Source organism: Electrophorus electricus, chromosome 5, assembly GCF_041902795.1.
Source record: "Electrophorus electricus isolate QZ-2024a chromosome 5, ASM4190279v1, whole genome shotgun sequence".
In the NCBI taxonomy this organism is placed as follows: domain Eukaryota; kingdom Metazoa; phylum Chordata; class Actinopteri; order Gymnotiformes; family Gymnotidae; genus Electrophorus; species Electrophorus electricus.
In genome coordinates, this window is record NC_137501.1 from 30,989,666 (window position 1) to 30,994,702 (window position 5,037).

The 5,037-nt window shown below is 40.0% G+C and overlaps 1 protein-coding gene across 1 annotated transcript in view; it reads left to right on the forward strand.

The window, feature by feature from the left end:
- Positions 1 to 4,324, forward strand: part of LOC145657922 (mitogen-activated protein kinase kinase kinase 11-like) — a 14,186-nt gene extending 9,862 nt beyond the window's left edge. Inside the window, exon 9 of the mRNA XM_081714790.1 lies at positions 1 to 4,324. This exon is cut by the window's left edge and continues 1,257 nt beyond it. The gene's annotated coding sequence lies outside the window, so the exon portion shown is untranslated.
- The last annotated feature ends 713 nt before the right edge of the window (positions 4,325 to 5,037 follow it).

Sequence of the window (5,037 nt, forward strand, 5' to 3'; positions counted from 1 at the left end):
TGAGCAGACTTGTTTGCCTGTGTTAACTCGTACTTTTAAGGCAAGAGACATCATCCGGACCTTGTCGCGGTCATCCAGCCAGAGTCTGCAGAACCTTCTTTCAGCCTTGGATTTAGATATGCTATGTTGGCAAGAACATGAGATGCATTGTTTTTCACAGAGGCGCAGGTAATAATCTAGGAATGTTCCGGAAGCCTACTGCAACGTTCCGCATGCAAAGGAACATTCTGCAAGGAGGAACAAAATCAGACTTGCTAAATGTTCCACACACGTGCCAAAGAGCAGGGCAAACAAAGGCCAGCTCCACTGTAGCAGGAAGTACAGGCCATCATGCAGTACAGGCCCTTCACATTCCCAGTCTAGCCCAGCCTATTTTATTATATCAGCAACGTTAGTGGGAATAATTTCATACGTATTTTTGTTAGGTAGAAAGTAACTTTGATAGAGTTGTGGAACACCCACCCATCTTAAGACAGCCATTGTTGTATTTCAGTAGCTGATTGGTTGTATCGCTTCTGCAAAACGTTCAGTGCTTGAATAGTTGTGGTTTTGTGATTCTCATAAGCACTTTAGACAGACTATGCAAACTAGAGAAGTGTTGTCATGGAGAGTGTTTCCTGAGATAATTCATTTACGTTCCAGCATAAACAAACACCACAATGGTGTTAAACAAACACCACAATGGTCTATTTGTCATTGTGACTAATTCTCTTGACTTGAACTCTTAATTAATGTTTTAAGGATATATTGAAAAAAGAAAAAAATGTAGCTGGATCGCCTCTGCCAGACGTACTGCTTGTAATTAGAAAGCTTTTGAACTGCTGACTAGCATGTGTCTGGGTACATGGGACCCTGTACCCCCATCCTGACTCATGCGCATATACTGGACTGAACAAGGTTCTTGTCTTTAACTGTTTTCATGTCTTCTAACCATGAAATCCCTTCACAAGCCCATCTTAGCTGTTGAAATATTGGGATATTGTCCCATATCTCAGTGATGTAGTGAGAAATGTGGACCCTATGCGATAAACAATCCTTCCAACACTCAAATTAAGTCTCTCACACTCATACTTACTATCCTAATACCCCGGCTAATGACAGATGGGTGTTAATATATATCTATATATAGCCATATCCTATCGTTGCTGTGTACCACTAACAAACTACATAGCAAAATTAGATGTCATCAATAGAAGGTTTTTTGTTCATGTATTTTTACAATTTGTACATTATAGCAGTCATAAACATCAGACAGCTAAAACAAAGACAAATGATGGACTTCACGGCAGTGGTAGCTCAGCCGTTAAGGTACCTGACTTGTAATCGGAAGGTCGCGGGGTCAAGCCCCACCACTGCCAAGTTACCACTGTTGGGTCCGTTAGCAAGACCCTTAACCCTCAGTTGTAATTGTAAGTTGCTTTGGATAAAAGCATAAGCTAAATGCCATAATTGTTATCACCATTTGTCTCCTGATCTGGATCTCCTCTCTTAATCAGCAAGAAAATTTAAATTGTTGTTTAAGACCCTGCTGTGTTTGAGAAGTTTATTTGTGCACCTCAAATGAGCCTCAGTTTGATCTAATATTAACCTGCACATGCATTCGTCTTCTGCCGCTGGAGAACTAGGGCCGGTTTCCGAGCTACAGTTCTCACTCCAGGTACAGACTCCAGGTACAGACATCACTTTTAGATCTTCTCATCAAAATAGCAGTCTGACAGAGTTGTCTTTAGCTCAAAGAGGCATAAGGTTATACTTATACAGTATGCATTCATGAGGCTATGTGGTGTGTTCTCCAAGGGTCAGTACTGTGACCCCTCCGGTTTAACAAGCAAAAAATGAAAGCCTGCGCAAGTGGCAATTTGGATTCGTGTCATCAGTTGTTTGGAGGCAAATTAGTATTTTCACTGAGTGGCTGTTCAGCAAAATAAAGGGAAAAAACTGTTAGACTTCAGATATCTTGTGACACAGTATGAATTTGTGAGAAGACTTTGCCGATTAGTTGTGTTATTGTGGCAGGGCGCTTTGTGTGTAACTTCAGCAGTAGCACTGAAAACACTTGGTTTAGTACCAACATTTTGCTGCTACACTTCTAACGGTGTTTCCAGCTGAGAAGAAGTTCAAAAACTCACGAGTTCACCCATTTCAGAGCTCAAGTCAAACCCTACCTCAACCCCTCCACTCCTTTTAATCCACCTTTTCATGTCACTCATTCCATCTTTTCTCTTTTTCCTGTGCACACACATCTAACATCATGCCGTCAAAAACACTTGAGGAAAAATGGACAATTCCAGTAACGGCCTACTAAGTGACGCATAAGCTTGACTAATGTGGCTACACACATCAGGAGTCGATTAGCCGTCCTGCTTTATAGAGCCGTCCTGCTCTACGAGTCGATTTGCCGTCCTGCTGTCTCAGACACCATGCTTTTCTGCTATAGAGAATCAGTCCCTTGAACTAGAAACCCAAATGGACCAGCACAGAACCAGAATATTCAGGTCAGCCATTGCTAGTGAAACTCCGATGGTGTAAAGAACTATGTCCGTGCACTGAAGTTCTCTTCAGTGAGGGTCATTATATTGGTGCCAGCCAAAACGGGAGAGTTTAGTGAAAATGCTACCATGGCTAACAGTACATAGTGGCTAGTGAAGGGAGAACTACATTTTTTTATGTCTTATTTGAAGATTTGGAAAGATGGTGAACTGCTTACATCCACAATTCACAAGCAGTTCCATGCTGATGGTATTTATTCAGTCTTTTAAAAGCAGAATGTAGCCTAGTTCAGAAATATTTTTAATTCATCACCAAACATCAACATTAGTTATCTCATTCAGACGCAATTTACGTCTGGCTGCAAAAACCTTGATGATTTCTCATTTATTTCTGCTCTCTTTTCTAAGACCAACATCTGCTGAACTCATTTCAGGGATTCACTCTCAAATTAGTTAAACTGAATGTTGGGATCCGTTTCCAGGATGACAACTTGTGGATATTCAAGAAGGGTTCCTGGGTGTGACTGAACAGGTGCACACACACCAAAGCCCAGTTACCACTCATCACGTACCCTGTCGTTAGCAATTTCTTATTGTTTAGCTTTCAACTGCTGTTTCTAGTTTTTGCCGCATGAACGTATAACTAAAAATACTTCTCAACAAGTAATGGTGATGGTAATCCATTGCCTACAATACTGAAATGTTCCTAGAAGAAACCGCCATATCATATACACATTTATGTGCCAAAGAAATACTTTCTTGATCTTAAAGTTGTAACCCAGGATGACAGGAAGACGAGGAGGAAGAAGGAGAGGGATGCGTGGCGTTAGCTGCCGTGTTGGAGAGCGCGGCATGTGTTGACTGCTCCACAGCGATGTGGCGGCTTCTCAGCTCTGTTTTGTGCTAAGCACAATCAACTTCAGCAGGTGGAGGCTGAATTTGAAACTTTCTTGGCTTCCAGCTTGTAGAATCATAGTACTGTGCAAACATCCCCTGTGACAGTTAAGAGATTTTTAAAAGAGATGTATATTTATTAAGGCCTTTTAGACACTGGATTAAAGATATTTTACAGGGACAGAGTCCTCATCAGGATGCTTTGTATATTGTATTTTATAGCCTACTTCACTGGAGTATGTGATTAAGTTGTATGGGTGCTGCAAAGGGACAAATTAAACAATAGTCTGTGTAAAGCATCGAGATGTCTGACGTGCATTACAGATCATCTTCAGAGATGTCGAGTATTTGTACTCAGAATATGCAAAATAATAACACTTAAAATGGCTCCTTCAGGCACCATTATGGACGCAAACCTTTGCAAAGGGTTTGAAGAAACTCGCCATCTTGGATTTGCATAAATATTCTTCAATATGTCAGTCTTCTTTTCTTCTTTAAGACTACAACACGTTGCTTTTTGTTAATTCACCGTTCTTTTTTAATAGTAGCCTTTATTATGTCATATTCTCTTCTTGCAGTGCCTGTATAAGATTGTGTTGTTTTATCCTTTACTTTCATGGATAGGTTTTCACTGGGCTTTGTAATGTCTGTCTTGTGTCTTGTGATTGTGTAATGGCATACTGGGCTGGGCCTAATCATTCTATGACATATTTTAAAGAGTGTGTGCGTGCGTGCGTGCGTGCGTGTGCATGCGTGTGTGTGCGTTCGTGTGTATGCGTGCGTGCATGTGTGTGAGCGCGAGAAAGAGAGAGACAAATTTTTTTTTTTTTTTTTTTTTTATATGTATAAATGTGTTTTATTTTGCCTGTTTTAATGAGTTTTAACCTGTGGAAAACAGAAGAGAAGAAATGAGACCAAATAAAATGTTAACAACTTTCAAACACTTTGCTGGAGAATCTCTTGCAGACCAACACAACTGAACTGAAATTAACAATTACAATAAATTGATAATTACTTAAAATTGTTCACTTTTATATAACATTTGCATGATATATAAATATAAAAATGAATCTCACTTACCTCACTGGAGTATAATGATCTGTGATAAGAAGGAGTTTCAAGGAGGGGTATTTCAATACTGTTTCATACAGATAAACACAGAGTGTTGAACATCTGGCTGTCTGAGGACTTCCGCGTGGCAATCTAGTACTGTTTTATCTGTGGTGTTGGGAACATCTGGGCCGTTTAAGGACTTCCTTGTCCTCTTTCTCTCACATCCTTTTAAAATGCCGGGTCTTATGTCTTATCTTCCGACACGTTGGTCTCTGTGCGTCGAGAGGAGTTTGCCTAATAACACCGTTTGTGAGTTGCTTTCCCATAAACCTCTAACTTTTGCTGTTGATAACTGTAGTTGATAATATATTTTAGGTTTTTGTCCTGATGGAAAAAAATGAACTTAAAAAACCTCACACAATACACAAATGCAAAGGTCAAACTGATGCTAGATATGTGTCACAACCTCATCAGTTTTGGACAGCATATTCTTGACCACAAGGAGGAAGCAAAACCAAGGCTTTGCAAACGTTACAGGCGATTTTTGCTCATATTTCATCTTTTACATCTTCTCAAGATTTTTTATTATGGTTGCAGTGCT